Source organism: Sebastes umbrosus, chromosome 13 (genome assembly GCF_015220745.1).
Source record: "Sebastes umbrosus isolate fSebUmb1 chromosome 13, fSebUmb1.pri, whole genome shotgun sequence".
NCBI lineage: Eukaryota > Metazoa > Chordata > Actinopteri > Perciformes > Sebastidae > Sebastes > Sebastes umbrosus.
The window spans coordinates 4751892-4768177 of record NC_051281.1 but is presented as its reverse complement, the minus strand read 5'-3'; the positions used below and the strand labels follow the sequence as shown (position 1 = coordinate 4768177).

The 16286-nt window shown below is 42.4% G+C and overlaps 1 long non-coding RNA gene across 1 annotated transcript; it reads left to right on the top strand.

The window, feature by feature from the left end:
• Nucleotides 1-1041: 1041 nt before the first annotated feature.
• LOC119500533 lies at nt 1042-15845 on the top strand. The gene is made up of 3 exons (XR_005209632.1): nt 1042-1161; nt 13753-13844; nt 15715-15845. It is a non-coding gene; the product is annotated as an uncharacterized LOC119500533 (long non-coding RNA).
• The last annotated feature ends 441 nt before the right edge of the window (nt 15846-16286 follow it).

Below are 16286 nucleotides of genomic sequence, written 5' to 3'. Positions count from 1 at the left end.
TATGCATGAAAGTTTTCCTCCTCATTGGAACAGAGGTGTGCTGGACACCTTCTCCAGGATCCCGCATATAAACTGGAAAAGACAACCAGCCTGCAGGGCTATTTTTGTCATTGGATTTTGCATATGTCATGGTCTGCACTCAGGGGGTTCTCAAACATTTTGGGGCCAAGGACCCTTAAAGGGGACCCCCACATAATCGTAATACGGATTAAGCATAATGCTTTCTAATACTATTTGTATTCTTAGATGCCATTGGAACTTCTAAAATTTTTCAACCTAAATACTTCAGACCTGTTTGACAGTGATAAACAGAAACACATTTCAATTTAAATCATGTTAACACCACTTTGTTTTGCCCTGGTATTCCAGTTGCTTTGTTATCAGATGTCGCTTTAGCTCGGCTGGGTCCATGACTTTGTTTGCCAGCACCTGAAGACACATGATAGATTTTGGTCTCCCGTCGCTGTCGCTAAATATAACTGTCGTCATAGTTTCTCAGTTTACTTGACGATATGGACTTTTCTCCATGCCCGCCAGCTATCTAGATGGCTAATATCTAGATTAGCAGCAGCAGGAACGGTTCTTTGTGTGAAGTGACTGATTCATGACAGATTAACATTATGCATCACAATCATATCAGCGTTTCTATTGGCCCAAAGCTAACGTGGGTGGTAGTAATGGACACAATATGCTTGTGTTATTGGTGCAAATAGTCCCCATAGATATGTACTGTACTTTTTAATGATACAGTACAATTATATAATTTATAGCAAATTATTTCACAGACCCCCCACTTTGAGAATCCCTGCTCTAAAAGGCCCAGAGTACAAGCTAAACACCTGGTTTACTTCACCTGTCCACTAGCACCGCCTGCTGGCCGCTTGTAACCTGCTCATTCAGTGAAGCTGACGGACCCTCCTCTCATTGGTCAGTCAGCCTCAACGTCAAATTGACGTTGACGTCAAATTGACGTTGACGTCAAATTGACGTTGACGTCAAATTGACGTCGACGTCAAATTGACGTTGAGGCGGTGACGTCGTCAACAACAATCAGGAAGCCTGCAAAACAAAACACAAGCCTGGAGGACAGCTATCTTTATTTCAACCAAACCATAGTTGCTGATTGCTGGAACAGTTGAAAGACTAACCAAGACGTGTTTGGTGAGTTTTAATTTGTTTCTATCCAGTTTAAATGAAGTCTGAGACCCACAGTAGACCAGTTTTTGTCTTCTTTTAGAGGGGTACAGGAGGTCTTTAAGGGGAGATAGCAGGTCGACAGTAGATGTCACATAGAAGTGGTGTACATCATCTGAAAGCTGGGAACATGAACATTAATTTGAGCTGCAGCTCAGCACTGTGTGTCAAGTTCTTCTAGTCATAAATCAGAAATAAACATGAATGATAGAATGATTGAAAATAATTGGTAAGTGTATAAGGGTTTAGAATATTATGATAGAAGTACATGATGGTTCATCTCCATGCTCTATTGTGTCCATAAGTTGTTGCAGCAATTTATGGGTTGATACCATTTGTTACACAGGTTTGGTGCTAAATTTAACTTGAGAGAATTGATCAAAATGATCAATAATCCCTCCAGAATACCACATTAAGACACCAAGGCCTTGAGGAACACCATAGAAAAAGCCATGCTGTGATTTGGTATAAAAAACTTTTGAGTTTTGAAGCTTTCTGCAAGAATTGCATTTTTCGGCGATTGGATGGCGAGCACTTCTGTTGTCTAAACTGCTCAGAAACATCCTTATGGTCAATCTAGCTAGGAAAGCCATCCATCCTCTGAATGCTCTAGGTCTCTAGTTTGTGGCTGTAAAGTTTCAAAAGGCTGTGATTATCCTAGAGGTCACCAGAGGTCATTTTATACAGTGAGGTCTAATTAAAAATGTTTTATCACTACAATGAAGTGGCTACTATGGAGACTAACATCATCACACATGAATACAACTGGGCTATTTGGATCCACAAGAGTCTCAGCGACTCTGCTGGTGTGGAGGGTTATTTCATCTCACGTAGGCGCAGAATGTATGTGCTAACTGGCCGTCAGCTGTAGTCTTTGTGGTGTGTTCAGGTGGAACTTGTCGGCCAAATATAGATATAAATGCAAAATAAAAAATACAAATCCATCTTTTTTTTAAAAGTTATGAACGAAATATTGCTGCAACAGGAATGACCCATACAACAGCTGAGTTCTTGGTGACTGTATCACACTCTATAGCCTTTATAAGCTGTGTTATCTAATTTACAGCGCAGCAGTGAACAAACAGCTGGTAGCCCATAAATTGCCAGAAGTGGGTCGAAGTGGAAAAGCTGCAGCCAGAGGTTATTAAGACAGATGGATAAGTGATTTACATTAGACACACATTTAGTGTAATTTTCAAAACAGCCCTCCAGCCTCACTGAGACCCTTTGTACAGTGTGTGTGTGTGTGTGTGTGCGCATATGTGCATTAACTGAAGCTCATAAAGATTTCTGGCAAAACCCCAAAAGAACACAGATGTAGAGCGCTGCTGGCCACACAACGGCAAGAGACAGTTTCTTTTAGAGACCAGACCAAAGCGCCAGACGAGCAGATAATAATAATAAAAAAGCTTCCTTTCTGTAAATCTATTATTCCAGTACTTTTCCTGATGTTTTAGGCTTTGCCGTGGTATCGTTTCAATATTGGTATCGAGCGATTTAGGCAGGGTGTTGTATTGAAGTCTGAATTTTGGTATTGTGACAACACTGATGAGCGCCTCTAAAGCTCACTAAGGAGGGCGTTATATCTAGAAAGAAGTTACCGCTTTTAATATTGTAGTCTGAGTAACGTGACGTCATATCCGTTCTGTATCTGTCAACCAAAACAAACCGCAGCCGGTCGCAGCGAGCCGAAACAAGAAAGTAGAAAACGGCGGAGGGTCGGTGTGGATACGACCTGCACCCTCACATTTTAAATCCAGCGTGGTAAACAATACACATCCAGTAAAGGATGGAAACACTTTGGGTTCCAGACATTGACAGGAAAAGCAGAGCAAGACAACATGGCTAAAGCTGCATGCTAACTCTGTCATGGACAGGAAACGTTATCGTATCGCGGTAACGGGCGGGAGAGCGAGAGACGCACTCGATGAAGTTAACGGAAGTAATGTCTGACATGACTGATATATTTGACTTCATCTCTGACTACATACATGCTAAAAAAATCACGCATTTTTACTGTATCAATTTAGATATTTTCCAAAGCAGATGTCCCTAGAAGTGTATGATTGAACTTTTTCCCATGGTCTAGTGTTAAAGGAGTTAACAAAAATGCAATTAATTGTAATGTTGAATCGCAATACTTAAAAATTGCAATACTTTTTACCCAAGTGTCGTGACAGTATGGAATCGGGAGATAAGTGTATCTTCCCAGCCCTAGTATGAATGCTTTTTCTATAATTCAGCAGGACATTCTCATACACTGCTCATAGCTACGAAGAGTATTGCACTATAATTGGTATATAACCCGTGTAATCGGGAGCCAGACAGAGTTTCTTTTAGAGACCAGACCAAAGCGCCAGGCGAGCAGAGAGAGAGAGAGCGAACAATAGCACTTCTACGTGTCAGAAATGTCAAACTCCAAATATATAACCTTTCATCCTGATTTACCCAGATAATCTGCTGCTCTCTGAGACAAAACACACTGTGGTTTATATCTCAGTCTAGTGTGTGTGTGTGTGTGTGTGTGTGTGTGTGTGTGTGTGTGTGTGTGTGTGTGTGGCTTCATGCCAGGACTTCTGCTCTGCTCTGCAGATGCCATCCTCTTTCATCTCTTCCTGTCTTTAATTTAATCTCCCCTTTGAGCTCCTCACCGCAGGGCCATTCACATAAATTCAAGATTTGTAAAATCAATATAAAACATGATTGTGCGCCAATATAAGGATGTCAGTGAGGAGATAATGTTCCCGCTGTTTTTTTTTTTGTCTTAGTCTGAAGCAGTGATTTCTACCTGTAGTTACTGTATGTGTGCCGCCACTAGAGGGCAGATGACAACCATCAAACCGAACTCAATACACACTGCTGTGCAAATAAGAAATATTGTCATATAAGCACACATTGTTTCTCCCTCCCGCTTCTCTCATGTGTTGCTATGATTGCTGATTACGTGCACACACATGACGGTGCGCAGGAGGGCTTGGCTCGGCTGTCACATTAATCCTGAAAAGGGGTTAGTCATGTTGTCTCTGGGCTGGTTCTGCTGGTTGACATATGGCACTTATGTTGCTCTCGTCACTCCCGTCTGAGCTGCGGTAGCCAGAGGCTTGTACAATCCCAGATTGACACACCAGGCTTAGTCACTGCAACCGCTTTCCAATACCACGCTACAAGGCTGTGTGTGCTTCCCAGTCTGCACAAAGGTTGTGTAACTGCAGCTGCACGGGCAGCAGCCTGATGGTGCTGGGGTTGCTGTTTTCTTTCTTAATTTCATGTAGGTGTCAATATATCTGCATGCAACCACACACATGCTGCCCCCACCACCTTTAGACACACTGTCCTCTCTTTATTAGACCACATCCCTGCTCCTGGCCCCTCCGCAGCTTGCTGTGATATGAAATCTGACACTGTCAATTTGCCTCCCAATCCGTCAGACCGTGGATTGGATTCAGATGGCAGTGTTGTGGGGCCCGGGGACTCGGAGCCGTGGCCTAGGCAACTGCAAACCCGCCATCCACCCACAACCACACTCCCACAAGTTCCCTCAACGGTGAAATCGTCTGCAATCTCCCGTTAAATGTTCCCACTCCCGGACTCGGCGCTAGATTGTTTTTCTCGTCCGCAGGTATCGGGGGTGCCCAGAATCTCTCCCCTGGGTGGCGAGGTGAATTGCAGCAACGAAGTTCGCTAAAAATAACTGCCTCTGATGGAAAACTGCTTCTTTGATTGTTTGTGGTGGTTCAGAAATGCATGTGATGAGCGAGGCTTTGGGTTTGCTATATATAGTTTCAAAATAACATTAAAGTATGTTTGCTTTTGTTTAAGTGCACAGAGATTTAAGATACACAATTACTCTCCACCACATTCCTACTTCTTTAAATCCATTTTATACCTTTATTATCAAGCTGACAGTAGTGAGATGACAGGAAATGAGGTCAGAGAGAGATGAGAGGATGACATGCGACAACCGGGGACCACAAGGCCACCAGGGTTCCCCAGCAATCATACTTGTATCCCATTGTAGGACTAGGCTTGCTGCGGTAGTCGGTGTTACCGGTGTTATACTGTGTTCGGGCATACACCGATTACATTACTTGCCCACCGTCGTTGCTTTTTATTATAGAAATAGAACCCATTTAGTTCCTTTTTTGCATATAAGAGCCATGTTATCAATACATAGTCGGACGACGGACGCTTCAAACTGATCTAAAAGCTCAGGACTTTAATCCAGGAGATTACTGTTTGTGTCCCGCGTGAAACCAGAAGTCAACGTTGACTTCATTTTCACATAACTTATGTAGTTATTTTACCCCAAACCACGATCTTTTCATAAACCTAACCAAGTAGTTTTGTTGCCTAAACACTGCAGAGGCTTGTTGCAGGTGCACTGATCACTTGTTGAAAAATAATAAAAAACCTTTTCATAAGATATCATATGAACCGTTGTATGAGGACACGTTGATTCCAGTCACTGTCATCCTCTCATAAGAGCTGTGTCTCCGCTGTCACAGGCAGTATATTGCAGGTAATACAGCCGTCGCTGCTTCTCATCCCACCTGACTTTAACTAGCAGGCCCTCTATGAATCAGTGGGCCCGGGATGGAGCTATCCGAGCCAGCCCTGAGCCTGGGGGTGCTCGGCGCTTCCCCCATCTCACAATGCTATAGGTTCTCTAACTTATTGTTCTGGGCTGGTGGGACCTCTGCAAGATTTACTGCGAGATCCTCAATAGATTACAGCATCTTCTCTTGTTAGACATTTCACTTTGGCCGGATGAGGAGAAATAAGCTCTCCAGTCGTCCTCCTTCATGATTTATGGAACATGTTGGCTGTGTCATGAACAGATGTGACGGGAGAAAAGATGCACAATATTCAGGCTAGGGCAGACATTTTGGAACTGATTCTTTTCCTTGCTGAGAGTTAGATGAGAAGGTTGATACCACTCTACTATGGGACTAGCAGCTAGTTAGATTAACTAAGCCGGGAGCTCAACACAGTCTTGATTTACACTACCTTTTTGTATGGAGTAAACAAACTAGATATATTGTGTTGGTTAGTAATTAGTTCAGGCCGTTCTCATACACCGTTTGTAGCTATACTTACAAAAAGTAATGCACTGTAATTTGTGTATATCCCAAGAAATCAATTTGTATGTAATCCACGTAATCATGAACCAAGAAGTATAAAGAGCGACTAATGCCGCATAGGGAGGAGTTCGGGTACGATGGGTGGGTCAAAAAACACCAGACTTTAGCCCAGGAGCCTGGTGTTTGCATCCTGTGTGAATCACGTAATTTCCACACTTAAATTACGCCACTCTCACAATCTTTTCCTAACTAAGTAGTTTTGTTTCCTAAACCTAACCAAGTTGTTTCCTTTTAAAGACGGAAGTTTATTTTGAAAAGTCTGTATGCATGTTATGAGCGGAAATTGACACGTGTTTCTAGACATTCATAGGAAAAAAACGCACAAAAAATGAGCAACCACTTTTCGTAAGCTATCATACATACGAACCGCTGTATGAGGATACGTTGATTAGTGAGCATCAGAGGTGCTGATGGGCAGATTTAGTTACTCTTGGACTGAGCTATAGCTGTTTCTCTCTGTTTCATTACCTGAACTATTACTTAATCATACAGTGGAAACCGCTTATTGTGATCACGTCTATCCCTGTCAAATTGATCACTATAGGCGGATGATTATTTTAAACAAAGTTTGGTTGTTGTGCATCATTTCTCATGCAGATTACCATCTAATTGACATTTGTATATTTATTACATGAATGCAAAGTAATGAAAGGGACCACTTCGCGATTTACTGGCTCACTGCCAATTCTTCTGCCTGATCACTGTAACCGTGACTATAAGCAGTTTTCACTGTATATATGTATATTAATCCGGTGTATGCTATTATGGTAGATGGTATCATATTACTACTATACTTTACTGACTTTGCGGTTACTAATCACGTCACTATGTCACTTCACGGTACAACACTGTCACTTGTGCTGATCCAACACCTGAGTTTCCCCTCTGTGATCAATAGAGGCTTATCAATAGAGTGTTATGCATCAGCTAACTCTTAAGAAGAAAGTGATTAAGTGTAGTTCAGAAAATGTCAAACTATTCCTTTAATCTTGAGAAGACGTGGGTGTTCATACCAGATCAGTACAGCGTCGTAGTCTATTGGTTATTTTTAGTCTGAAGTTCCACAAAGATCCCGGTGCTGGAGCTGGACCATTAGCCTCAGAATGGCTTCTTGGTGACATTGACGGAGCACTGAGGAGGATTTCATCTGATACGCAGCCATCAGAGCCTAGTAATGCTCAACATCACTCACTCTGTCAAAGCACATAGACAAAAGAAAGTGAGCTCGGCAAGAAAAGTTAGAGAGAGGTAAGATCTTTGGAGGGGAGAGGGCAAAGGAGGTGATGGCGCAGAAACATCAAGACGAGGTGTAGACAAAAGGTGAGGGGGGGAGGATGTGGACAGAAGGGGAGGAAATGAGGCAATCTGCTCCGCTGCTCTGATAAGAAAAAGAGTCTTCTGTCTGTCCTGATCCTCGGGTTTTACTTCTAGTCGGGACTTTAGAGTGAAAGTAAATGACCCAGCACCTTTAGTGTCCCTCTAAATGACAGATTCTGTCAAGTGACACGAGTATAACATCAGCCTACATGGAGGGCTCCTCGTCCCCCTGCAGGACATCCATTAGGGGTGGGAAAATAAATCGTTTCACATATGTATCGCGTTTTTTTTTTACGATTTTCAAATTTATTTTTTAATGCCAGAATCGATATATTTGCTTCATTTGAGTCTATGCAGAGGTAGAAGGAAGTTACTGTTGTAGTCTAGGTAACGTGACGTCATATCTGTTCCGTATCCGTCAACCAAAACAAACCGCAGCAAGCTGAAACAAGAAAGTAGAAAATGGCTGAGGGTCCTCGTGGACACGACCTGCACCCTCACATGTTAAATCCAGCGTGGTAAACACTACACATCCAGTAAAGTATGGAAACACTTTGGGTTTCACACATTGAGAGGAAAAGTAGAGCTAGACATCACGGCTAAAGCTGCATGCTAACTCTGTCATGGACAGGAAACGTTATCGTATCGCAGTAACGTGTGGTCGAGCCGGCCGTCTCATAGTCCCCAGAAGTTTATGATTCAACTTTTTCCCATGGTCTAGTGTTAAAAAAGTTAACAAAAATTGCAATAAATCGTAATATCGAATCACAATACATATCGATTCGGCACCCAAGTATTGTGATGGCATTGAATTGGGATATAGGTGCATCGTCCCAGCCCTAGTAACATCCATACAACCAGGTTGTGGGCAGGAATGGCAACAGAGAGAAGACAGATGGATGAGAGAGTAATCAAATCAAATTACACCAGACTGAGAGTCTTAATTCCAGCCCTGGCAGTGTGTCACTCTCTCTAGCCCTGCAGGCCTCTCCATCACAGCTCCAAAGTGATAAATAACTGGGGTAAATAGTAAATCCGCCCCAGGCTGCAGAGGGAAGGAGGAGAGGAGGGAGAGTCAAGGGAGTCTTAATCCCTCGAGTGAAATGACTGCAGTACAAGTCGAGCCCTGAACCCAAAATAGCCTTTTTCTCTCATTTTCTCCCCCCTGAACAATACCGGCTCTCCTCTCCTGTCTGCTGCCCGTGCAGGTAAATGGTCCATTACAGTGAAAGCAGAGAAATAAACACTCAAGTGTTGCACTTAGGGGAATCAGCTGCCACCGCCACATTCCCAGCTGGTTAAAATGTGCTCCATTTAAATGCATAATGCCTCAGAGGGTGGAAATAGCTAATCACAACTCATTCTAAATTAGTCTCCACAAATGGCAACCTGGCTTAATCATATTGGAAATCTAACTGCGTGGAGCGTTATTTGATTATTCCGCCTCACCGAAGACCCAGCGTGAGAGCTTCAGCACCCCTTCTGCTGGGGAAGTTGGGTGTTATGCGTGCACGCATACAAATGCATCATAGTGCAAAGATGCAAGAAAGTCATCAAACTCCCATCTGCTCACCTGTATAGCAGCCCGCCTCGCTAACGTCACTGGAGAAAATGTGTTCACAACAAAATCAGGAAAGAGAAGAAAACAGAACGTGTGAGAGAAACCTTGTATAGAGCGGTATTTTGCATTCTGAGAACAACATGTTTAGGTTAATTTTGTAAATGTGCTACCACTAAATATAAATTATCTCAAAGAGGCTGCAGTTTGAATTGAATAATGTGAGCACTTTGTGTAGTCTGAGTGAACAGGAGCGTGTTGGAGGGCTGTTGTGATGGATCAAACTTTCCCCATAAGAAAAGCATCCAAAGGAATCAATTGCGGTCGCACTTGGTTTGGCAGGATGTTGCTCTTAATTTAAACTCACTAAACCGTACGAAGAGAGAGGGAGCGCGCTGCAAAAAAATGTCCATCTTCTTCCCAAAGTCATTTAGGGCCATGTTCAGTTTTAAAGGGGAACTCCAGAAAAGTTGTATTGCTGTAAAGTCGGGGAAGCAGGAACATTCACATCCATAAAATCTTATTAGGTGCTGGCTGACAATAATTTGCAAAAAAAAAACAAACATTCACATGTCTATTTTTTTTCAACTCATACTAATAATATACATTCACTCAAGTACTGAATGCTCTAGGTCTCTAGTTTGTGGATGTAAAGTTTCATGAGGCTGTGATTATCCTAGAGGTCACCACAGGTCATTTTATACAGTGAGGTCAAATTTTAAAAAAATAGGTCTCACCACAATGAAATGTCTCCTATGGGGACTAACATCATCACACATGAATACAGTTGGGCTCTTTGGATCCACAAGAGTCTCAGCTTTACAGTGATACCCAATTTATGTAATTCCAAGACTGTTTAGGGACCCCAGTATGCAGAAATAATCAAACACACCATTTTTAGAATAGGAGAAAATAACAAATTTTTAAGGCATGTGATTTTTATAAAGTGGGCATGTCTGTAAAGGGGAGACTCGTGGGTACCCATAGAACCCATTGTCATTCACATATCTTGAGGTCAGAGGTCAAGGGACCCCTTTGGTTGTTATCAATAGATTCCTTAGGTTTTTCTATAGTTACTTGCCTTGGAAGGAGGTTATGTTTTCACCGGCGTTGGTTTGTTTGTCTTTCTGTCTGTCTGTCTGTCTGTTAGCAGGATTACTCCAAAAGTTTGCGATGGATTTGAATGAAATGTTTTGGAGGGGTGGGGTGTAGCACATTGAACAATCCATTCGATTTTGGTGGCGATCTGGATCATGATCCGGATTCAAGAATTTTGTTTAGGATTCCGATCAGCCTGAGCATCGAGACCACAGGGTATAACACATGTGCAGTGTAACTGATGACGCATTGATGACACGTGACCCCCACCTCCTTCTGAGAGCAGAGAGATACGTGTGTGGATGTGTGGCGAGACTCTGAGGTGCGGGAGCTGCTGGCCGTCCGCGGTTAGAAAGAAAAAAGTGGTAGATGACGGGATGAGAGAAAACGTAGTGTAACGTTATACAGACATAACAAGGCTGCCGAATGAGAGAGGCATCCGCCGACACGTTACACGGAAACACACCGTGTTAATAATAAGCCGACCACCTCACGGTACCGCCAGCTGTGATCTGTTTTTAAAGTCACGCACCTTGCCGGAGGTCTGCGCTTTGCCGAGTGCCATTCTAGTTTCATATGATACCAGTATCTTCACTAGTTTAAAACCTGTTGGCGTGCCGACCGTCATCTACTGTAGGTAATACACCTACTCTGGATAAGTACCTCATACAACCCCACTTCAAATCACCCAAGCCATCCCTTTAATGTGGATCTTTGCACTATATGCATATCTGTGCACGTGTATATTTCTTGCATATGTGGGCTCCTTGAGCTTCCCACCATTAATCTCAATCTGACTGCAGCTAAATAACCAGTTCAACACAAACCCCCGAGCAGCCACCATATGTGCTGCCATCACACCTTTGTGCACCCCACACCACTTCATCCTCTGTCTGTCCCTTCTCTTCCACATCACCCGACAAAACAACACCTCAGCAGTGCCGTCTGTGCCGAACTGTCTCGTGATTGTGTGTGTAAGAGGTAAATACAACTCTGTGTGTGTGCAGGCGTGTACGCCCGTTGCTCTGTAATTGCCATACACGAGCGTTTAACTTGATTCAGCAGTGAAATCATTCTGTGAAATTATGTGCTTGCGTTTTCTCCGTATCATACTCTGAGACATTGTTTATGATAATTTGATGTCTCCCTTGAGTGCTTTCAGGGCGCTGCCATCACTTGCCGTCAAAATTACTAATAAACCAAATGGGACAATGCACTGTTTTTTTTCCACGCAATCTATATGACAGTCTAAGTGAGATATATAGTAGCAGATTACTTAGAATGATTGGAGGGTATTAGTCAGCAGATTAAAAAACAGGGAGATGTGGTCTTACTGAAAAGAAGCCCTTACTGCAGCACAGACAGAGCGAAGCAAGTAAGCTATTTCAGGGCACACTTGATGGTAAAACATGATGAGAAATCTTCATTTGAGTGTTACAGGCTCGTATATCTTGACTTTTTCCTCATCATCAAAATGGATTAATTTAAATCAGAGCCCTCGAGGTGACGAGTGAGTGGAGAATGTAAAATGAAGAAATTGGCTTGCTCTCCGCGCACTAAATCTGAGATCTGGACCGACTTTAAATATCTGGATATTTATTTAAACATTTCCTGCAAGTGGAAGAGAGAACGTATTTCATGTATGTTTCATCCGGCTCGTTTATCAATTAGGTTGTCATGGCTACAACTACAGTAGCCCGTTACCCCAATACGATAACGTTTCCTGCCCATGACAGAGTTAGCATGCAGCTTTAGCCGTGATATCTAACACTACTTTTCCTGGTAATGTGTGAAACCCAAAGTGTTTCCATACTTTACTGGATGTGTAGCGTTTACCACGCTGGATTTAAAATGTGAGGGTGCAGGTCGTATCCACACCGACCCTCCGCCGTTTTCTACTTTCTCATTTCGGGTCGCTGTGGTTTGTTTTGGTTGACGGATACGGAATAGATATGACGTCACATTACTCTAACTACAACAATAAAAGCGGTAACTTCTTTCTACCTCCTCTATGAAGCAAATATATCGATTCTGATATTAAAAAAATAATTTCAAAATCATCAAAATAAATCGCGATACATTGGTGAATCTTTTTTTTTTTTTTCAGCGCTAGTTGATATGTCCTCAAAAACAACTTGTAATCACAAAACAGCAAAGGCAAGACATAATTTATGGATATGGCTGAATATAAAGCAAAGTTTATTTGGTCTGGTCTTTGGCTGCTAGTTCAGTGGGTTTTGGTTGTAGAGTGATGAGACTGTTGGAGATGTGCGCTCATTTAGATGCTTGGTGTAAGAAACTGGTTTAGTTAATTAGGTAAAAATGGTTATCTTGAGCTTTTAGCCGAGCTTCGTCGTCGTCGTTTATCAAAATTAAAAAGTATGTTTATTTCTAATCTTTTGAAAATACCTGACGAAGATCTCTGTAAGATTGAAACGTTGTACTTGTTAGGAGCTTTTTAATACCGTTTGCAGATCTTCTGTTTGTTTCAGATTTTTTGATCCAGCACCTGTTGAAGTTACGCCCCCTTCCTCTTAAATAAAGGAAAATTGGGAATAACATCAAAAATACAACAGGATAATGAGTGGAGAATTTCATCAGATATAGTTAAGAAGCTGAGGTGAGCTCTTCTGCACTCTCGTTACATAGTTTGGTTTACAAGCCACACACAAACACACGGGACCCCCTGGAGATGTGTCTCCCCCCTACCCCCTGAGGCCAACAGATTAATTTGCACTCAATTATAAACCCAATTGAGTTTTTTAATTCAGAACCTGCGAGGAGGAGAGGGTGCATGCATCCATTACCCAGTTAATTGAATTCAAGTGGTGGAAAGCATTTGAGTGAATATGAAATATTTTTTCCCTCATATCTAGTTTATGGCGCTTCTCAACCTGAGACACCGATAAGAGACGTCTATTTACATACAAAATGAAGCGGAGGAAGCACTGATGATAAATTCACAGTCCACTGAGTTGTGCTCCGGGAAAAATGAAAGAATCATTACAAACAATCAGAAATATGGTGAACATCTCGTCTCCCGCTGCCATTTAAAAAGAATCATAATGTACAAATTTAGATGGCAGCACAAAAATTGCAGAGCACTTATACTGCTTTTACTTTATCAAAGAGAAAGCACTGCAGCCTTCGTCGGAGCATATGTTGTCTCTCTTTAAGCTTCTGGAGAAGGGACAAACAATTGAGAGGCAGACTGCACTAGAGGCCCTCAGATATTGCTAATGCAGAGGAGACCGCCTCAGGAATTGTTATCCCTCTCCTCCCCCGTTCACGGATGGCAGCTTCACTCTCCGTCTCCCATCTCCCAGGCATGACCCCATTCACATGCTCCACTGGCCACTTGCATTGTGGGCAGCATGGCTGATAGCCGAGCTGGGGAGCCTGTTGAGAGGTTGACCTCACCTCTACTGTATCTCTGACACACAGGTGGAGCCCGGAGAGCGGGGAGGGATGGCTGTCCACGTAAAAAACAGAAGCAAGGGGCCGCTGGGAGACAGAGAGGAAGAAACCTGAGGGAGGTTTGTGTTAGTTTTTTTTTGCATAAATATGAAAGGATAAAGCTGATGTTATTTGATATTTTACTTGTTGCCAACAAATCCCATGACTATACCAAAACCAACAGTCCTGTTAGTCCCTCTCTCAGTACTTTCCTTCACTGTTTAGCTGTAAAATTAGAAAGTTTGTGACCCGGCCGACATGTTGAGAGCAGTCGAGCCAAAACCAAGCACCACTATTGAATACGTGTGTTCAGGGATGCATGGAGCTGGGGGCGGCAGAGAACAATATGAAGCGATGAAGGTTGGGGTAGTCCTACCAGGAAGAACTTGAATCTACTTTCACCCCTTGTGTATGTGGGATTGACTCAAAACAAACTACGGTGCCTGTATTCATTCTAATGAAAGAACATGTTACTCCCTCTCTGCCAGCTGTGACTAATGCTACATTCACGTAACGTCAGCATGAAGAACCGGAAAAACACCCCTTATTCTGACTTGGCAGCGTTCACTAATTATTCAATCCAAGGTGGTTAGCCCTCCGGCTAACCTTGTAGTCTAACCAGATAATCAACATAAAGTAGCTGCTTTTGTTGTGTCAGTTTGTTACCCAGTGAAACTAGACACTGTGTATAGCTCCTACAATTAGCTGAATTGGCTGTATTAGTGTTGATGTTGGCTTTTATTTTGATGTAACTACCAGCGGCGGTGCGTTTGCAGCCATTCTGCCAACAGTTTGTTGACATGTCTTTAGTTCTTTTCACCAAGTGGGAGATATCGTCGGTGTCAGAAATTCCTGATGTCTCTGACTTGATTTATTCAAGTCTGAGGTGAATGTTTTTTCAACCCAATCAAATGGGAAGATGTATAAATAGCACAACATTTCCGCGTGTCATGATAACGCCTTTTAGGCTTTTCATTTATACGCCACAGGCTTAACGCTGTGAAACGTGTTTTCAAGTGTCATTTAACGCCACGTTGTTACCGTTAAATGGTCGCGGTTATGTTTAGGCAACAAAACCACTTAGTTTTAGGAAATACATCATGGTAGGGCTTAAAATAAGTACGTAAACTAAGTAAAATCCGTACGTAAACAACGTAACGTAAGTACGGAGAACACGTCCATAAGCACTCTCTCACTTCTTATTCTACGTCACTAGCTCTGAGCGTAGCATATTCACATGGATCATACTCACACTGGTGTATTAGCATTGCAGTCAGTACAGACTTCACGGCGTGAAATGACACACCAAAAAGCAACAAAGGCGTTATTATTGCACGCAAAATTATTAACAAATTACCGTGTGGTTCATACCCCATTTGGTGAGGCTGAGCTGTTTTTTCCCCACTCCGAATTACGGTTTAAACGATATAGCACTTGTCTCCCGTACTTGTGACATGCTATGAGCCGGTCTGCAACACAATGGTGTGGCTCATTTATGTATTTTTTGGACAACAATGGAGGTCTAGGACCAGTGTTGGAAATCAACTTTTTTGTCCACCTGCCACTGCTGCTGGCTACAGATTACAAATTCTACCAGCCACTCCATAGATTACCATTTTTATTTTTGGCTGGTGAGTGAAGAAAAAATCTAGTAGTCACTTGCATATTTTACCAGCATTTGGCTGGTGGCTGGTGTTAATTTCCAAACCTGTCTAGAGCACAGAGGAATAAGTTATATCAGGCTTTAGTTACACAGGAAATAATTGCTGCTGGGATCAATTTATCATTGGTTTTGAATTTTTCATGAGGTTTGATGACAAAAAGAAAAATAAAGAACGTCGCCATTCTTATTCTTCGAAGCCTCAACACTTTTGGAGGGTAAACAGCACTGTTGGAACAAGAAAGAGCCCAAAACAAAAGGACTTCCTCCTCTCTTTATCTGTCTTACAGTCACAACCACACACACAAATGGATGCCCTCTTCACTCACACCTGAGGAACCAGGAGCACCGCACGTTTCAAACCCGGCTCAGCGGTTGCAGAGATGCTAAAAGAAGCGAGCAGACGGAAGGAAAGAGTGAGAGGTGAGGATGACTTCAGTGGTTCAGAAATGGGGTCACTTGCATAACATCAGTGATTAAGAATTATTAACACTTCTGACATGAAAGTATAAGTTAATCCGAAATGTGCATGAAGAAATGGCACTTATCGCCGGGATAAAAAGGGGTGACTGTTCCCTCTCGTGACGAGGAAGAGAAACTTTGATCTTACAGCCAGTCTGACATGGCACGAAGGCAAATGCGTCACACCCACATGGTTAAAAAAAAATACTCCTCTCAAAGGCCTTTAATCCTATATTCTCTTAAATTTGTTTTTATGTCAAAAAATAGATGAAAACAGGTGTGAACGTGACGTTAATTGCAAAAATGTTCCTTACATCAGAAGATCATTCATTTATTAGTTCAACTTTTATTTGTACTCAAGAGATCATTCAGGAGCGACCCTCATTTACGATTACATCAG